Source organism: Tursiops truncatus, chromosome X (genome assembly GCF_011762595.2).
Source record: "Tursiops truncatus isolate mTurTru1 chromosome X, mTurTru1.mat.Y, whole genome shotgun sequence".
NCBI lineage: Eukaryota > Metazoa > Chordata > Mammalia > Artiodactyla > Delphinidae > Tursiops > Tursiops truncatus.
In genome coordinates this window covers 97958566-97979323 of record NC_047055.1, presented here as the reverse complement: position 1 = coordinate 97979323, position 20758 = coordinate 97958566, and the positions used below count along the sequence as shown (strand labels likewise).

Here is a 20758-nt window from a genome sequence, read left to right as displayed (position 1 = left end):
ACAGACTTAATGCTGAGTATTATGTGTACGGTAGAGAAGGAACTCTCAGCTTACCGTTAATTTCCTTAAGTTGCACCAAGCAGACATGTTTAAAAGACACTTAAGTCTTTTAAACATGTTCCGTTGCCAGAGTATGTGAAATCCATGGTTCTTTTGGAAATCCATGAGATACAGATGCTAAGTTTAACTAATAATTTTTTTTTTAACTAATAATTTTATGCAATACCAAGGACTTTAGCAAATGTTAGTAAATATAAGTTTTGTTGTGTAGTGATAGTTTTTCAGCAAAGTGTTCTGCTGACTCTCTTAGCCAATATCAATCCTGGAAAAACTATAAAGAGTAGAAACATGTATTTCAGGAAATTAGCCATCACAATAAACCTGGAGAGAGGGAAGGTTGTTTGGGACTGTTTGGGGATGGAGGGTCAGGTGAGAGGCTGCAGGTGGGAAGGAGGAGGCCATGAGAGGAAAGGTTGGAAAATCATATTAAGTTGTGTTCTTTGTCTGTCCCCTGAGTTGTCTAGGCACAAATGCTCCTGGTGAATGTAAGGTTCTTGTCCCATCACAGAAAGAATTCAGAAACGAGACAGGGAGGTCAAGAAAGTAAAGTGAGGATTTATTTAAGCAAGAATACACTCTCAGAAGGAGAGTGGGCAGACAGGTGAGTAGCTGCCCTGGGTTTCTTTGGCAAGCCGGGTATGTGGGGCATATAAATGAAGGGATAGAAAATGTCAAATACCAAGTATTAGATATATGTGTAACTTCCAGGTCTCAACAAAAGTATTGATCTGAGGATCTGATTTCTGAAGCTGAGTGAAATAGAGTTTATAGTATTAACATTTGATATTTTCACTTATAATCTATCTTCTCCCTCAGCATGTAAAACTGTAGGAATTTTGACAAATTCATTAAGAATAGATAAGTTATTTTCTACATTGTGTCCATAAATAATATTCAAGCATTTTATTTTTTCATCTCAAATCTATTGTTTTGTTGTTGTTGTTAATCTCAAGACAGGCACATGTACATTGAATGTGCCGTACTAATTAATCATGATGCCCTAAGTAAAAGTTCATTTCCTGTTTAAATCAATATTTCAGTTTTCATGTTTAACAGATGAAGTAAAATTAGAAGAAAAAAGGCTATTAGTTATAAAATTTTAAATATTGACAGAACGCTGAATCTCAGTTAGCAGAAAGACACAATTTATAAATCTGAAGTAGTCTGCTTTGTACAGATCAAACAGCATTTCAAGGAAAATTGATTTGCCATGATTGTTTATTCATTTTTATCTGATGATGCTTATAAGTTTATAGAGCTATGAATACATATAATTTCTTTTCAAAGAGATGAAGAAAATTACATATTTCTCTTAAGAGTGAAGAATGCTAATTTCAGTGAGTTTATACCAAGACAACTTAAGTCCTCAGCAGTTTGGAAGGGGTTTTGACATTCACAGTGATTTCTTTCCATTGTGGTGTTTTGCGTTTTATAACTTCCCAAATAACAAATGATTTCTCGCAAATTGACGTCCTTTAAAATTGATTTTGTTAATGAATGAACATGATTTTGAATTTGTAATTAATCAAGCATCTATATCTATATATCCCTAATATGTATGACATAAAAAAGAAGCTGATGTGTGTGTGTATGTGTATGAATACCTCTGTGTGTGAGCATGGCATGCCCGTGCTTATAATGTGGCTACACTGGCGTATTTGTACTGTAGTAAAAGCACAGATATAAAATTAAAACTTCAGATTACCCAAATGACTTCCATGGAGGGAAACCTTTGAGGAATTCTGTATTTTTAGACTGATCATGTCTAAAATCTTCAGGTGTCATCTTCAGGTGTCAGCTTTTCTGCCCCAGAACCATGTTAATGACAGGCTAAAATCAGCTATGTCTCTTAGCCACATGTTGCAAAGCAACGTCTTGTTTCAGAGAATTTCTTAGAGAGGGTTGAGAAGTATAAGTGTTCATTATTCAGGAGGAAATCAGAAGATCACAACACATATCTCAGTAACAATCAAATGCCCACTTCCGGTTCTGTCATTATCTAATCAGACAGTCTGCTCACATGAGCATTTTGACACTTTCCTCACACATCTGGCCTACTCAACCCTCCCAGTGTCATCCTCTCTGTTTCCCATTCTTGCACCTGCCTACCTAAAATTCTTTATAAATCTATATGAGAATCCAGTAACATAATGAATTTACTTGTTTTTTACCGTACACATCCATGGTAGAAAATAATATTTAGACAAGATAATGGCTACAAAAGTCAATCATGATAATGTCACAGTAATTTTATTAAGATTTTAAAATCCACCCCTCCTTGAGCTATAAACATTAGAACTCTGCCTGGAACATCATCACTTCTGCCTAAATGCCAGCATTAGCATTATATTTATAATGGATTTGCTCTACAGGACACTCAAGATAAATTGATGAACGCTCCTGTCAAAGAAGAGAAAAGTCTTCTTTTCTGCGTAAACCTCCAACTCTTAATCCAAACAAAAACACAGACAGGCTCAGGGACTGCTTTAACTTAAATCATAAGTCTCCATGACAAAAGGAAATATAAGTTGCTATGTGTATAGTGAAAGACTCCTTTATGAAAAGCACAAATGTAATCCTAAAAAGCTGACTTTAAAATAACACTCAATGCAAGTTCTTTTTTTTAAAATATTTATTTATTTATTTATTTGGCTGCACCAGGTCTTAGTTGTGGCATGTGGACTCTCTTAGCTGCGGCACACGGGATCTAGTTCCCTGACCAGGGATCGAACCCAGGCCCCCTGCATTGGGAGCACAGAGTCTTAACCACTGCACCACAAGGGAAGTCCCTCAGTGCAAGTTCTTTCAACTTCTTTTATAAAACTGGAGACTTATTTCCACAGGAAGAGTAGCAGAGTAAGAATATCAGAGACACAAAAGCCAAGAATTGTGCACATATAGGTATGTACTCATCTATGTGTCTGTACACACACACAAACACACACACACAGACACACACACACACATACATCACATCTTTATCCATTCATCTGCAGACAGACACTTAGGTCACTTCCATATTTGCCTGTTGTGAATAATGATGTGATGAACAAGGGAATGCAGACATCTCTTCAAGATAGTGATTCCATTTCTTTACATATGTGCCCAGAAGTTGAATTGCTGGATCATATGTTAGTTCTATTGTTATTTTTTTCTCAGGAATCTTCATACTGTTTTCCATAGTGGCTGCACCAAAGTATATTTCCACCAACAGTACAGAAGCGTTCCTTTTTCTCCACATCTTTGCCAACACTTGTATGCCTTGTCTTTTTGATGTTAGCCATTCTAACAGGTGTGAGGTGATACCTGATTGTGATTTGTATTTCCCTGATAATTAGTGATGTTCAGCACCTTTTCATGTACCTGTTGGCCATGTGTATGTCTTCAGGCCTATTCAGGTCCTCTGCCCATTTTTTAATTGGAGTGTTTATTCATTTGCTATTGAGTTGTATGAGGTGATTTGTTGTTAAGCTGGGTGGTGGAGAAGATACAGCTATGAGAGAGGTGAGCGGGAGCCACATTCTCAGATGGTATAACTCAGCGTTCAGAGATAAAAACCTGGAGGGAGAATTTCTAGCCGTTACTTTGAGATCATGAAGAAAGGCAAAAATGGAAGGTGTCCTGTGCTTTTGTCCCAGCACAGTTGAACACATTGCAACCTAAATGTTTTATGCACATTATCTCCAAGGAGTGTTTGAGAAATAAGTATGATAGTCCCTTGAGATGATATGTGCAGAACACACTGGGCTGGCACTGTATATGTAGGGCTTGGAGGGCCAGAGTCCACTACATTCATAGAACATTTTAATCAGGTTATCTTGAATGTATGTTGGCAAATCTAATCTGGGGCTAGATTTTTGGTAAGGGTGAAATGAATGAAAACGGTGGTTTGCATGGCATGCAGGGAAGGAGTTAGTCCTTGACACAAATTCTAGGATCATTGAGTTTCATCCAGTTGGGATGACACCTCCACACCTAAATTATATAATAGACTATTTGAGGGGAAATTTTTATTTGATTTTTACTTGCCAAGTAACAATTTTTATCTGATTCGATATTTCATGTCCTACAGCGATTCATGTACTCTGATACATCCTTGACTAATTTTTTAATTAAAAAAATAGGTAAAGGTGGTTCCGTTTGTGGTCAAAATAACCAGAGTAATAATTCCCATTCATAAAGATTTAAGATATACCAAGCACTGTGCCAGGCGTTTTACATACATTACATGCATTCCAACAGACTTTTGACGTATTATTAGACCAACTTCAGAGATGAAGAAACTGAGGTTCATAGAGCTTGGGATGTGCCTGAATTAACAGAATAGTTTGTGACTATACTGGGACTAAACCCCTGATCTGAACTGGTGTACAGCCCACACTCTTCCACTCCTGCCAGCCAGAGGTAAACCTTCTGTCTTTTATCAATAATTCATTTATCTTCCCACTATTCCATAATGTGTCCCAGGTGATAAAAAGAAGGACTCTATCACCAAAGTACTTTATGCAGGCTTAAAATAGGAAGATGAAAATGAGAATAAAGTATAATTTAATGGTATGTATAGTTTTTGTCCCCATCACATGTCATTGGACTAGCCCTTGCTGCTGACATATGAGAAAACGCAGTTTGCCACTTTCAGGCCAAAGAATATGGGAGTCAGTATGCCACCTCTATGCTTTCTCTTTCATTCAGCAACATCCCGGAGAGTTTGTGTTGTGATGGTGGAACTAGAAGGTGGAACAGCCTGGATCCATGGGTCACCTGATAGTAGTGTGGCCAGGACAATGTACATAAGGTTTCATCTTCACAAAAATAAATATCTTTGTGTTAAGCCATTCAAAATTCAGGTTTTGTGTGTTGTATCATGCAGCAATCATTCTATCTTATTAACATACTCTATCTTATTAGCTACTTTCTTTGTTTGACCTATTTTAATATCTTAATAAGAAAGCTACTGATGCATATATTTTTGTGGCAAAAGAGTTTTAACAATATACATAAATCAAAGTTCTCTGCTTTACAGTATTTCTCCAAAATTCATGCCCTCACTGAGAGGTTACCACAAATGAGAGTCTAGTGTGTATAATTTAAAAGATGACTCTAGCTTTTCCTGTGGGAGCCGCCGGGTTGAGAGGAGCGTGGCCTTGTCCTCTCCCCGCCATGGCGTGTGCTCGTCCACTGATATCAGTGTACTCTGAAAAGGGGGAGTCATCTGGCAAAAGTGTCACTTTGCCTGCCGTGTTCAAGGCCCCCATTCGACCAGATATTATGAACTTTGTTCACACCAAATTGCGCAAAAACAACAGACAGCCCTATGCAGTCAGTGAATTAGCAGGTCATCAAACCAGTGCTGAGTCTTGGGGTACTGGCAGAGCTGTGGCTTGAATTCCCAGGGTTCGAGGTGGCGGCACTCACCATTCTGGCCAGGGTGCTTTTGGAAATATGTGTCGTGGGGGCCGCATGTTTGCACCAACCAAGACCTGGCGACATTGGCACCGCAGAGTGAATACAACGCAGAAGCGATATGCCATCTGCTCTGCGTTGGCTGCCTCGGCTTTACCAGTGCCGGTCATGTCTAAAGGTCATCGTATAGAGGAAGTTCCTGAACTTCCTTTGGTGGTTGAAGATAAAGTTGAAGGCTACAAGAAGACCGAGGAGGCTGTTTTGCTCCTGAAGAAACTTAAGGCTTGGAATGATATCAAAAAGGTCTACGGCTCGCAGCGAATGAGAGCTGGCAAAGGCAAAATGAGAAACCGTCACCGTATCCAGTGCAGGGGACCCTGCATCATTTATAATGAGGACAATGGTATCATCAAGGCCTTCAGAAACATCCCTGGAATTACTCTGCTTAATGTAAGCAAACTGAACATTTTGAAACTGGCTCCTGGTGGGCATGTGGGACGTTTCTGCATTTGGACTGAAAGTGCTTTTCCGCAAGTTAGAGGAGCTGTATGGCACTTGGCGTAAAGCTGTCTCCCTCAAGAGTAACTACAACCTCCCCACGCACAAGATGCTCAATACAGACCTTAGCAGAATCTTGAAAAGCCCAGAGATCCAAAGAGCCCTCTGAGCACCAAGCAAGAAGATTCATCGCAGAGTCTTGAAGAAGAATCCACTGAAAAACCTGAGAATCATGTTGAAGCTAAACCCATATGCAAAGACCATGTGCCGGAACACCATTCTTCGCCAGGCCAAGAACCACAAAATCCGGATGGATAGGGCAGCAGCAGCACTAGAAGCCAAATCAGTTGAGAAGGGGATTCCAGGCAAGAAGCCTGTGGTGGGAAAGAAGGGAAAGGAGGCTGTTTGCGTTAAGAAGCTGAAGAAGCCAAAGAAGCCTTTGGTGGGAAAAAAGCTGCAGTGACCAAGAAACCAGCAGCTGAAAAGAAGCCTGCTAAAAAGAAGCCCACAGAAAAGAAACCCACCACAGAGGAAAAGGCTGCTGCATAAACTTAAATTTGTTTATTCGGTAAAGGTCAAATCATTTTGGACAGCTAATTTTGAATAAAGACCTGATCAAAGAGGCAGTGAGAAACATAAAAAAAAAAAAAAAATGACTCTAGGATTTACAATATAGAGATGTAGTATAGAAATACGTTCTATTTTTAATTTAATGGATAAAAGTAACATGTTTTTCTTCTTGCCCTTGCCACTTAATAAAATTAATGTGGATCTTTCCATGATAACACATATAGATAACCTCACTTATCTAACTATACCCAAAGCAAGTATGTGTCATAATGAGTTTAACTGTTCTCCTACTAATTGGAAACTAAGTTGTTTCCCATTTGTTAATATGATTTACAGAACTGAAGTCAACATTTTGGAAATGCATTATAGGGCCCATGTGCATGCTTTCTCAAAGGAAAGATAATACAAAATGTAAATTGGGTTAAAGTGGAGAAGATTGTATATTTTTATAAATATAGCCCAAATTTATTTCCAACATTTTTCTTCTAGTTCTGTCTCACAAATTAATGTATTTTAATACCCTACACATTTACGGACACTTTAATTTACCAATCCTTTAAATTATAGTCAAACTTAAGAGTGAGAAAATATTGTCTCACTAATATTTTGTATTTCCTTGTTTTCTAATTAAGTTTAGCCGAAAATTATATTACAACCTCACTCATATTAAGCTGGATTTATACAGTGATTTCCTGAGTAACAGGATATTTCTTGGAATGCTTTAAAATTCTGTTATGCCAACATGGTATTTCTCCTTCATGTGAGAAGCAAGGATTCGATCAGAATGACCAAGTGTCAAGGAATAGGGCCAGACAGGAAAATCTTAGCTAGTGAGGATCCAAGAGGACAGCATTATGCAGGGTCCATGAGAGTCACATACAAAGCAAGTCCAGGGACCCCAGTGTAGGATAGCTGTCAGGATTCTGAATCCAGAGCTCAGCATTATGTGGAGAAAGCACAGGAAGTAGAGAAGATGGGGAATTTGGGGGCAGGGGGGTGGGGAGGGTCCAGGACAAATTACATGAATAGGTTTGGGAAATATCACCATTGCCAGCTGAGCAGTAGGGACATCTCAGTGTGGTGAGTCTACTGGATGAAAGGAATAGAGACATGAAAGACAGCCACCTTACCTTAGAATACCCCCTACATACTGGGAGTCCAGTGCACCCCTCTTGGTGTTCCAGGGCTTGTGGCTGTCGTGTGTGTGTGTGTGTGTGTGTGTGTGTGTGTGTGTAATAATAGCACTTAACGTGAAATCTACTGTCTTAAAACATTTTAAAGTGTACATTATTTTTTGATTATAGGTACAATGTTGTACAGCAGATCCTAGATCTTATCATCTTGCTTAACTGAAACTTTATGTTTGTTGATTGGTAACTCATTTCCCCTTCCCCTCAGCCCCTTGCAACCACCATTCCAGTCTTTAATTATGTGAATTTGACTATTTTAAATAACTCATACAAGTGGAATCATGCAGTATTTCTTTCTGTAACTGGTTTACTTCACTTAGCATAATATCTATGATGCTCATCCCTATTGTTGCATTTGGCAGAATTTTCTTCTTTTTTTAAGGTTTAATAGTATTCTATTGTATGTCTATACCACATATGTTACTGACCCTTTAGAGTCGGGCCCCAACAAGGGCCCTTCTGCCTAGTGTCCTTCAAGTCAATAGGAGGCGGAGTTCGGTTCAGAAGCAAAGGAAAGCTTTATTCTTTAATCAAAGAGTGGAGAGGTGTGTGCTTGTGCTCTAGAGCACCTGCTCTCCCTGACAGGCCAGGGGCGGGGCTGCTTTATTGGGATCAGCGGGGAAGGGGCGGAGTTCGCACGGGAGGCGCAGACGTGTTGCTCACGCTCCAGATCCCAGCATGGGCGCGGCGTCTCTGCACACGGCCCGCTGAGCTGAGGTGTCCGGTGCAGCCATCTTGAACTAAGAATCTGGTCTGAAGTGCAAGGTACAAGACCTCTGCACGTAGCACCATATGAGCAAGAGAGAGAAGACGAAGCACAGAGGAAAAGAAACAAAAAAAAAAGGTTAGACTTTATTGTATTACCCAGATTCTATTTCCCAGAAATTGTTAATAACTTTGCTGGTGACAATTCCCTCCTCTGCCTTTTGGCCGGCTTCTCATTCTCGAGGGACGCTGAGGGGCGACGGTCTGTCTTCTGTGACTGTTTTCTGCTGATTTGGGGGGTCGTCATAACCCCAGGGAGAGGAGCAGAGCTTCCCACAGCTGCCTTTAGTTATTTTTGATTTTCCCCAGGCCTTAGCCCTGTTTGCGTTTCTGAGCGACCACCCTTGGACATTTTATAGATTCTAACCTTTTGGAGACAAAAGACGCAAGACAATTTGATACATGGCCCACGTGTCAGCAAGAGAACAATGGTTATTAAGGGGCCCAGGAAAAGTAGAAACCGGCGACCCAGGGGAGGCCTTGTTTTACCCGGCTCCACATTTGTTCGGCCGGGTGAGGCTGGCTGCCTTCTGTTTGGCAAGTTGCTGTTTCCGGTAGCCTGTCTGCACTTTCTTCAGTCAGGCCACTTGCACTGAAGTAAAAGCAACATGACGTATTGGCCAGCACACAGACCCTTCCCTGGTCAGCTAAGAGATTTTCAAATGTCTACTGCTCAGCAAGGCATATAGGGTTACTTATCGTTTGCCGTTTTTCAGAAAAGGAGTTTTAGGTTGGAGAAAGTTTCAGAAGAGGAGTCAGAAGGGTCCATTGTCTTGGCTTGTTTACTCTCAAGTGATGTACCCACGGAGTAATCCCCTGCAACAGAGTTGCGAGTCTCCATGGGCTGTTAGTCCAGATTCCCTTGCCGACCAGTTGACATTGGAGGGCAATAGGCAGTAAATGGGCTTGCGGCCAGGCCTTTTTATTCTGACTTTTTCTCCTCTGTATCTCAGTTTTTAAACAGCCAGTGGGCAACCTTAACGAGGCAAGAGGTAGTGGTATCTGGTTTTGTTTCTTTTCCATTGTCTCCGTGGTCCCAGGTGGGTTCGTTATCTGGGACCACTTAATTCCCTGGTCTGAAAATAACACAAACTGCATTGTGTTCTCTTTGTTTGCTTCGTCTCTGGCTTTTAAAAAGACCTTGGCCTTTTCTTCCCCCATTAAGAGTACATTGAGGGGGCTCTACAGGTCAGCGCAGGTGGGGTCATGGGTCTGAAAGATTCCCATAATCAGATTCAGGAACTCCTCTGGATCTTCCATCAGCCCCTTACTGTGACTTTTCCAGTGTTTATACAGATCAACAGTGGTAAATGGGATATATACCTGGATGAGTTCTTCTTCTCCATCAGGGACCTGACTCAAAGAGAGTACTTTTCTTGGTGGGTTGTTGGACCTTGGCTGGTAATTAGTAGACCCATAGACAGGCCAACTTTACCCATCTCTCAGCTGGTATTGGAGGCAGGCTATATTACGTAGGAAGATTAAATGTTTTCAGTTAGGGGGTGATACCTGAAAAACTTCCATTTCTGCAGGATACACCCTAATGGGCTACCCTTCGACATGGGAGATGTTTGGTTCCCCATACCTTAGGTGTTCTGTTTTGGATTTGTTACCAGTTACCGAGGGGGCGGTTGGAGTGATTTGTTGGCACACAAATGCCCCAAGGTTTGACCCAAATAAATTTCTGGTTTGGGAAATTTGGAACCAGCAACCAAACCATTATTGGATTCCTTAAGAGACCCAAATAGGCATGGGATCTGATACAGTTGGGGGTTCCCTTTGAATTCATAATGGCCTGTGCTTGAAATACTCAGTCCTTCCTCAGTCAGAATGTCCCACAGGAGGTTGGACAGGAGTGCCTCCAGGCCAGAACAGCTTAGCCATGTTGGCTCCTGACCACCTTAGTCCCTTAGGGAGTGGCACAGATGTCTGAGACGGGGCTCTTCTCTTTCCTCCTTTTGGCTGAAGAGGAGGAGTTTTCAGGCTTCTTGCCGGGTGAGAGCTAAAAGCATGAGGGATTCCCACAGCGTACTCACCAGATCACTGGAGTAGCTGGTATTCTGTGCTGATACCAGGAGGAGAGCCCGTGGAGCCTCAGTCGGTAAAGAATCACACAAGGTTCGCCTCCCAAGCAGAGTGGGGGGGAGAGGTCGGGCAGTGGGTGTTTCCTGTTCTTGCCAGCAGCTCACAGGGCTTCCCAGTAATGGTCTTGTGAGTGGCTCACAGGGCTCCCCATCCCAGTTCAGACAAACTAGCACTGACCAGAAGAGGTCAAGACCCCGGTCGCATACCTACCTTGGGACCCGTTTGCATTTGGGCGTCTTCGATGCCTTTTCCTGAACTCAGATCGAGCATCCTCATTCTGTTTTGTCAGGTGGTTCTTATTACCTGGGCCTTGTTCTGGTCTCACCTCTTGGCTCACGGGGCTGCCCACTTTCCCTTACCAAACTGAATGTGACTATGGAGAATGCTACTGTTGACCCCTGGAGGTTGGGGAGGAGGGCAAAAAGCCCTGGTGTTACTGCTACTGCCTTGTACAGGGGTCAAGAGGTCAGCACTACTGGTGAGACAGCAGGCAAGACTGCCGTGGTTCCCTCTAGTCCACAGATCCTCACCGTCCCCAGGCGTCCGGTACCAAGGTAAGGCCAGCCAGAGGCAGCAGGAAGATACTCATTATTGAGTTTCAGTCTCTGATCCCCAAGGATGCCAGAGTATGATCCCCTCAGGGGGTCACAGTCTGGATTACTCTGGGAGCTACGCTGTGTGCACCCCACATCCGGCTATTGGTTTGCTGGGCAGAGTTGTTCTGGATTCGGCCAAAGGCTACCGCCATTTTACCCCATCAGAGTGTAGTCAAAGATCACACAGTCATTCATCCTCACATGAACCTCCCAAAGCCTCTGCCTTCCTCCCACTGGAGCTGGGATGAGCCCAGAGCCTAGTGGATAGGTGGAGGCAAAAAGGCCATGGTCCATCCCATCTGGATCACCAAAACTTGTTACTGACCCTTTCGAGTCAGGCCCCAATAAGGGTCCTCCTGCCTGATGTCACTTGCTCCAATAGAAGGAGAGCAAGTTTGGTTCAGAAACAAAGGAAAGCTTTATTCTTTGATTAAAGAATGGAGAGGTGCACTCTCACTCTAGATTACACACTGTCCCCAAAAGGCCATCAGTAGGGCTGCTTTATAGGGTTCTCATCTGTGGAGGGAGGGGCAGAGTCCTTGAGGGTCAGGTGCAGCTGTTCTCCTCATGGCAGTTCAGACTGAAGCACTGGGTGCAGCATCTCTGCACACGGTATGCTACTGCCATCTTGAATTGACGTGTCCTGCTCAGTACTTTTGCACACAGCATGCCAATTGGGGTATCAGGCATGAAGGTTCTGTACTAGGAGCTCTAATCCGACATGTTAGGAGCAAGGCCTCTGCACATGGCCCTCTACTGGCAAGTGAAACTAGACTAAGCACAAAAGAAGTTAAACTTTATCTTATCACCTAGATTCCATCTTATTTTTCTCAGGGACCCCAGTGGGCATTGCTGGTGACACATATTTATCCATTCAGTTTCAGTTGTTGCTGGGGATTGTCTTATTGCCTGCTGGAGATGGGTATTTCTTCTCATGTGGACAGTGGCCCTCCTCCCCTGATGCTGGGGCTATGTAATAGTTGATATTGGTGAGTGATGACAGGGAAGACAGGCCAGGAGTCCCATGAGTAGTGGAAGTGGGTGTGCAGGTTCAAGTATGTCTTGTTTTTCCACTTGGAAATTAGAAGGGGGGATACATGGGTGCTAATTACCTCAGTAATTCAACAGAAGAAAGGCTGGATGTGGAAGACATGTCTTCTGAATCAATCCAGATGGTGTCTTCAGCTCAGACTCCTTTCCATGGTTTCTGAGAGCTTGGCACACTACAGAGTAGGTGTTCTGTGGCTTTGATTGCTGGCCTACATTGGCACCAGTTACTGCCTGGAGTAGGAAGTTGGCTCAAGGTGTAGACTTTGCAGGTTGGATGCAGAACCCATGAAGATGGCACATGTTCTTCTTAAATTGACTGGGGTAACAAGGATGTGTGTAGTGAAATGCAGGAAGCATAGTATATCATCCTGTTGTGCACACTCCCACCTCTAAGATGAAGAGTTTAGGGCCTGGGAATGAGATGTCCATTATGATATTCAGTGTGATAGTTTCACATGGGAATTCTCAAGTTAGATGAACAGCTGTGTTGCAGGAGAGGGAAATGTCACATCCTGGGACCTGTGGGAGTCCTTAGGACAGACAGCCAAGTGAGGCTTTTTGGCTTCCTGCAGAAAAGAATTCAAGAGCAAGCCAAAGAAAAGCGAAAGCAAGTTTTTTTTTGATAAAATAGAGGGATACACACTCCATAGGCAGAATGCAGACCTTCTTAGAAGGTGAGAGCAGCCCCAGGGCATGGGGGTCATCTCAGAAAGTGAGAGCGGCCCTGGGGTATGGGATCATTGGTTTTTATGGGCTGAGTAATTTCATACGCTAATGAGTGGGAGGAATAGTCTTGCTATTTCAGGGAAGGGTGGGGATTTCCCAGGAATTGGGCCGCTGCCAACTTTTTGGCCTTTTATGTTTCATTTCAGAACTGTCATGGCATAAGGGGGAGTAATTTTGAACATTACAATGAAGGTATAATGAGCTAAATCTCAATGGCAGGACTCTTCTCAAAGCCACCCTGGTTTCAGTTGGTTCCAGCTAGTTGGTTCTAGGATTTATCGCATCCCAACAGCTGCGCCCCTTCTTCATTTACCTAACATTTGTGTCCTGCCCCCTTCCCTCCTATCTCAGCTGTAGCACTTTGAGTTTTTTCAGTGGAGGCAGAGGTAAGGCTCTACATTTTGAATCAGGTAATGTGACCCTTTAGTAATTCGATTGACTGATTCATTCATTCATTCAGCAAACACTGATTATATGCTGAGAGTGAAACATAGACAATGTGATCAGCAGGTGTAGAAAAAGGAACTTAACTACTTTCTTAGTTGCACAAGAATGCTGGCAACTTCCGAAAAAAAAGTGTGTTATCAAAATTTCTACCTTCATTTTCTTGGGGATTTGGGCATCTTAGGCTGCTCACTTGTACATATCAATTAAAAAGGGGACAAGGCTACCCCAGCAGGGTTTTCCTTTCAGTTAATTAACTAATTATTTTTCTCTGGTGTTCATTAAGAGACCAAGTAATTTTAAGCCTCAGACATTTATTTGCAACATTATTTAGGTTGCTAATTTCTATTTTCAGGAAGTTTTGGTAATCATACTAAACCCATAAATCATACTAAACTGAACTACTGCTGTTGGATAGTCCATAACCACTCCTAAGACCTTAAGGAAGCCACTCTGTCTGATTGTGTCTGTGACACAAAGGTATTGTGCTCACCTCTCTTCAAACTGTTCCATCAGGTTTTTTTGGGTTTTTTGTTTGGTTTTTTTTTTCGGTACACGGGCCTCTCCCCACTGTGGCCTCTCCCGTTGCGGAGCACAGGCTCCGGACGCGCAGGCTCAGCGGCCATGGCTCACGGGCTCAGCGGCCATGGCTCACGGACCCAGCCGCTCCGCGGCATGTGGGATCTTCCCAGACCAGGGCACAAACCCGTGTCCCCTGCATCGGCAGGCGGACTCTCAACCACTGCGCCACCAGGGAAGCCCCTGTTCCGTCAGTTTTAATAGCTGTTACTTGAGGTTTCTTTTTAATCTGTTTAAGGGGTTTGAAAGTGTTGGTAAGAATGACATTCTGTGATTTAGGCACTACCATCTCATGATATTGGTTCACAGAGGTAAACTGTGCCAAAGAATCTCAGCAACTGAGGTTGCTGTGAGGTAAGGATTAAGACACACATGGACACTAAGTGAGCCATCATCTCTCTGCACTTCGATGAAATGAAGATTTGCTATGACTTAAAAGCATACTTTCAAATTAGCAACTGAAAATGATCTGGGCCTAGCCTGGAAATGCAAATGGTAAAATGTTAGAGGAGACCTAAAGTGCCATGTGGAAGGAATGCACTTGATGATGATGTTTGGTAGCAGTTATTAGAGAATAACACTATTCTCCCTGATAATCCAGTATTTCACACATTCTTATAAACTCCGCTCCTCCTTGTGAAGACGGAAAGAGTTCTTTCACTTTTTTTTGTCAATAAGCAGTAAGGTTTACCAATAAAAGTGCCTGGGGAAAGGATTGTTAGTAAATAAATAAATAAATAAATGAGGTAGCTGGCCTGCCTCAGCAGAGTAGAAAGCTGTTTGTGATTATGGTTTGAGAAAAACTAAGATATATACCAGGACCCCGAAGTTTCTCATCAGTATTCTGGGATTCCACATTTTTCCAGTAGAGACAATATTAGGCAACAGACATAGGGAAATGATTGCAGAGATGAACAAAATCAAAAACAAAATAAAAGAATTTGATTCTGAAGTTCACTTTTGTAGCCTAAGCATGTAAATTTCAAAATGAAAAATATGTCCCTGCTTGGCCCAGTGTGATGGACCAACCTATAGGTTTGATCCTAAGAGGTCTGTTTGGGGTGATGGGAAAAGTGTTTATTGGGGAAATGGGGAGAACCAGTAGCAGAAAACTCTGGGCTCAAGCCTGGGGCTAATAAAATTCTTTTGAAACTTGTCTTAGTATACATGACTTAAAATAGATAACAATATAAAACTTAGTTCAAAAATGAATCTTTGAAAAGATATATATTGTGAGCATGCAGTAATTTGGTAAATGAAAGAAAAGTTTATCTTAAAGGAAAAATATACTTGATAATTAAGACTATACAGTGAATAACTAGATAAAACTCTTTAAATGAAAGAACATTCATAACTTTCCTTATGATACATTTCAATGAAAGAAGAAAAAAATTACATTTTTCTCCTACATTTAAAAAATATTAAAATAAACCCAAGTTTCTCCTAAACACAATTCGCTCGTGAATTATCTTTCGAAGCATAAAATTTCCCTATCTCTCTTTATCCAAAAAGAAGTTCTTTATCCAAAAAGAACTAAGTTGTTTAGATCTTTGATTTTTTTCTTCTTGAAGATAGTGTTTTGCTGCTGAACTAGTGAAAGACAGAAAATTAAACCAACAAATGAGGGGGAAAAAATCTTCTTAATAGAAAAGATGCTGGAGTCAAAATCTGGTAAACTTGAAGCAAGTCCTACTACTACACAGTACCATGACCTTGGATTGGGTGGTATTGAATTGGGTTTCCTAGGCCTCGATTTCCTCATCAGTAACTAGAAAAGGAAAGATGATCATGAGCTTCATGGTGGATTTAATTTGCTATGATTTCATGATATCACCAGCTTTCACACTTTACCTGAATTATAACTACCAGTACCCACTGATATACTGTAATCCTAGAGAGGACTCTGTTGATTGCCTTTTTTTTTTTTTTGCGGTACGCGGGCCTCTCGCTGTTGTGGCCTCTCCCGTTGTGGAGCACAGGCTCCGGACGCGCAGGCTCAGCGGCCATGGCTCACGGGCCCAGCCGCTCCGCAGCATGTGGGATCTTCCCGGACCGGGGCACGAACCGTGTCCCATGCATCGGCAGGCGGACTCTCAACCACTGCACCACCAGGGAAGCCCCCTGATTGCCTTTTTAACAGCCATTTCTCCTTTCTTCTTCACTAATAATCCCACTTTTTGTAGGTGTACCATTTCCTTGGTCAAAGCCTGTTTTTTCCACAGACATGGTAAACAATTCTGAACAGTGAGATGCAAGGGGAACTCTGCTGCATGGCTACTGGGAAAGGTTTGCCTTCTGGAAAAATAGAAGCACAAGGAGAGATGCCGTTTGTCTTTCCCTAGGAATAGCTGAATGAAGGTGTTATGTAAGAACTTTGGTAGATTTTTTTTTGATTTATTAGTGTATGTATTTAGAACAAAGCCATCAGTCTGGGAATAGCTGGACAAAAATAAATCCCTTATTTTTATGATAAATTAAATACTCACCTGATTACTTCTACCGCCTGATTTAATGTACTACAAAATATTGAGTTTTCCTTATTTTTAAACCACTTGTAATCATGAGTTCTGCTATTTTGGATGAAAAATCCTAAGTGACAAAAACAAAAATAGATCTTTAAGGGCAAAATTAGAGTATTTAAGTATCTACCTTTAACAGTACCCAGTGATCAACATGTGCTGTGTACTAAAATCTGTGTAAATGTTTATTTATTTTTATATCTTTCTTCATGCATTTTGTGTATCCATACCTTCTGTGGTGAATCAGAATATTTTGATGAATTTTTTTCTCTTAAAGTATGAATTAGCAGTGAATAAGTGGAATTTGAAATTAAAAATCCAGTATCATTTACAGGAGCACCCTCAAAATGAAATACTTAGGTATAAATCTAACAAAATAAGTACAAGATTTGTATGAGGAAAGCTACAACTGTGATGAAAGAAATCAAAGGAGAACTAAATAAGAGGAGAGATATTCCATGTTCATGGATAGGAAGACTCAATAATGTCATGATGTCAGTTCTTCCCAGCTTGATCTATAGCCTCAATGCAATCCCAGTAAGAATTCCAGTAAGTTATTTTGCAGATATTGACAAACTGATTCTAAAGTTTATATGGAGAGACAAAAGATAGCCAGCAAAATATCGAAGGAGAAGAGCAAAGATAGAGGACTGACACTAACTTACTTCGATTACTGTGAAGCTACAATAATCAAGTCAGTGCAATATTGATGAAAGAATAGTCAAATAGATCAAAGGAACAGATTAGAAAGCCCAGAAATAGGCACATGTAATATAGACAGTTGATCTTTAACAAAGAAGCAAAGGCAATACAATGGAGCAGAGATAGTCTTTGCAACAAATGTTTCTGGAAAAACTGGACATCCACCAAAAAAAAAAAAAAAAATCTAGACGACCCAGGCCTTATACCTGTCACAAAAATTTATTAAAGCTGTAAAACTCTTAGATGATAATATAAGAGGAAAGCAAGATGGTCTTTAGTGTGGTAATAAAATTAAGATACAACAGCAAAGGATTGATACATGAAGGAGATGATAAGCTGGACTTCGTTAAACTTAAAAATTTTTGCTCGGGGGCTTCCCTGGTGGCGCAGTGGTTGAGAGTCCGCCTGCCGATGCAGGGGACACGGGTTCGTGCCCCGGTCTGGGAAGATCCCACATGCTGCGGAGCGGCTGGGCCTGTGAGCCATGGCCGCTGGGCCTGCACGTCCGGAGCCTGTGCTACGCAATGGGAGAGGCCACAACAGTGAGAGACCTGCGTACCAGGGGAAAAAAAAAAAAATTTTTTGCTCGGTAAAAAACATTGTCAAGAGAATTAGAAGATAAGCCACAGACTGAGAGAAAATATATCCTCAAGACTTATCTGATAAAAGAGTGTTATCCAAAGTATTTAAAGAACTCCTAAAATTCAACAAAATATACTCAATTTTTTAAATTTAAAATGTTGGCTACACAATAAAATAAACATATCTTGATTCAACATATCTGCAGAAATTTTATTAAAAAGCAAAGGAGTACACCATTGTAAAGCAATTATACTCCAATAAAGATGTTTAAAAAATAAAATAGAAAATAAAAGAATCAAAAAACTAGTAAGACACATAGGTCGCAAACTGACACCTATAGGTGAAAAAAAAAGCAAAGGAATGAAACACAATGCAGGATATTTGCAATGAGTTTTCTCTTCCTCAAGGGAACAGCTTATTGTATATCATTGCATTAAGGGAAAGTAAAAAAGTAGATGGCTCAAAATACAGTAAGTATACAAAATATTTTAGGTCATTGCAATTGTGTACTGGATGTGAAAGCCCAAATAGAATTATAACTCAGAGGCCCAAATAAAATGAAACATACTATTACTGTAGAGATCTCCACACATTTTAGCTTAAAAATATAAATGAGAAAACTGATATTTTAATTTTTTTCTACTGAATTAGGAAATAATTTTAAAATCTATATGTGTACAGCTCTGCTCTGTAAATTCATTCATAGAGTTGTGTTAATGTTAATAAAACACTCACACTTCATTTATATGTTATATGATACCTGGACCTTTCAACAGAATGGCTTCCTTATTATTTACAGTTGAGTAAATACACACACACACATACATACACACACACACATTTTTTGTAATGCAGTCAATTTCTATGGAATCATTTTTCAGTATCTATACTATAGTAATATCCTATTGAAACCAATAGGTGTGGTCTTGGGGTCTCCAAGGAGCCTGGTCCTTTATGTCTCATGGCAGAAAGAATTCAGTGAGAGGCAAAGTGATAGATAAGAAGTGATTTATTACAATAGGATGCTTGTGAGGCTTACAAACGGGCAGGCAAGCATTGCACTGCCCCGAGTACTTAGTGGGTCACATTTTTATAATCAAAGGAAGAGAGGGGAGGGGAAGAAGACCTTCTTTGTCTTTCTTGAGTAGACATCACATTTCCATCATCAGCTCCTCCTCCAGGGTGGACAGGGGAGTTTTCTTGTTCCCTACATGGTCAGGCCAGGACTGTCATGGCACTTTGGAAAACTTATTTCAGGTCTCAGTACAATCAGGGTCTTTCACTTTGAAATGTCACCTTTCCATAAATGACTGTTTTTTGGTGTGTGTACACAGAGCATATCCTGGGGGTCATTAACTTGATGACACCACCGGCAGGTTGTAGGCCTTATTCTCCACTATTGTTTTATTGTTTTGGGGGCATTGTGCAAAGAGCATGTTCTAGGGGTCAAAGAGCATGTTTTGGGGGTCATTAACTTACTGAGCTCACTGGGCAGGATACAGGTCTCATGCCACCATTGTTTTATTGTTTGGGGGCATGTCTCATGCTTCTGTTAACATGGTTTTGTTGCTAATCAAGTTGGCTTGATTTTGTTGTTAAGCAAGCCAATCTGGCTTTGATGCTAACCAACTTGTTCTGCTTTATGAGTCAAGCAAGCCCACATTGTTTCAGGATTTTCCCATTACTTTCTTGAGTGATCATTAACCTTATTGTGGTCTCCCAAAGCCCCCTAAAGTTCCCTCTCTATCTACAATCCCCTAATGGGGTTTCTAAGCTAACTATTTGATTATGAAATATGTTTCAATTCAGACTTTTGCAGTTTATGAGCAAAGTATTATTGTAAAGAAAGAAAGTAACAAGATACTCATAAAATGTTTATAGATTGCATGATGTAAACAATACACCTGTATGTCTGTGTCAAAGTAAATTTCACATAGAGTGTTCACACTGTGGGGGAAGAAAAATAATTTTCCCTTCTAGGGTTCTTGGACGAGACACCCCAGTAATAAAAAGACAGATTAAATGGAGAAAAACAGAAGTCTAATAATATGTATACCTGCAGTGTACATGGGATATACAGAGGAAAATTGAGTAACTCTCTGAAATGGCCCAAGCCACCACCTTAAATATTACCTCCAGCTTAAAACAAAAGATGTTGGGGGTTGGGCAGGTCAGTTATAAAAGGTTACCAGGAAAACACAGTAAACAAGGGTAAGGTTGTTATGCAGATTTAGCCCACACCTCCTGCATAAGTAAATAGGTCTGTAAAGATTGAGTCATCTCCCTCTTCCTGTACAGCAAGGGTGATACCCTTACAAATGGAGATTTCCCTTATAAATATCTCTTACTAAAGGGTAACTTCTCTGTGGTTATCAGAGCCTCTCTCATGTCTGCTTTTTAAAAAAATGATCAAAAAAAAAAATCAGCTTAAAATCATCCTCACGTCAGAGAGGCGTATTTTGGGATAAATTCTGCTCTCCGTACAATGATCAGGCAATTGTGCAGATACTGTTTAGGACAGTTCAGCCTTTTGCATATATCTACCAAATGAGAGTCTGGGAAATACAATATTCAGTCTTTTAGTAATAGAAGCAAATTGCTACTTCATTAGCTTTCTTTGTAGTTCATTGAAAAGGTATTTGAAGGTTAACACTCAGGCCATTTATTGATACATTAAATGCAAAATGCAAAAATAAATTAAAAAGCATTGATAGCATAGTTTGAGAAGAACTGTGTGTTTGGTAGAATTCACCTGTGAAGCCATCTATTCCTGGACTTTTGTTTGTCGGGTTTTTTAAATTACTGATTCAATTTCATTACTGATAATTGGTCTGTTCATATTTTCCATTTCTTTTTGGTTCAGTCTTAGGAAACTTGCATTTCTAGGAACTGGTCCCTTTCTTCTAGGTTGTCTGTTTCATTGGCATATAACTGTTCATAGTAATCTCTTATGATCTTTCATATTTTTGTGGTGTTGGTTGTAACTTCT

The 20758-nt window shown here is 40.8% G+C and overlaps 1 pseudogene; it reads left to right on the top strand.

Annotated features, from left to right (window-relative positions):
* Window positions 1-5158: 5158 nt before the first annotated feature.
* On the top strand, window positions 5159-6525 carry LOC109551176 (large ribosomal subunit protein uL4 pseudogene; annotated as a pseudogene).
* Window positions 6526-20758: the final 14233 nt, after the last annotated feature.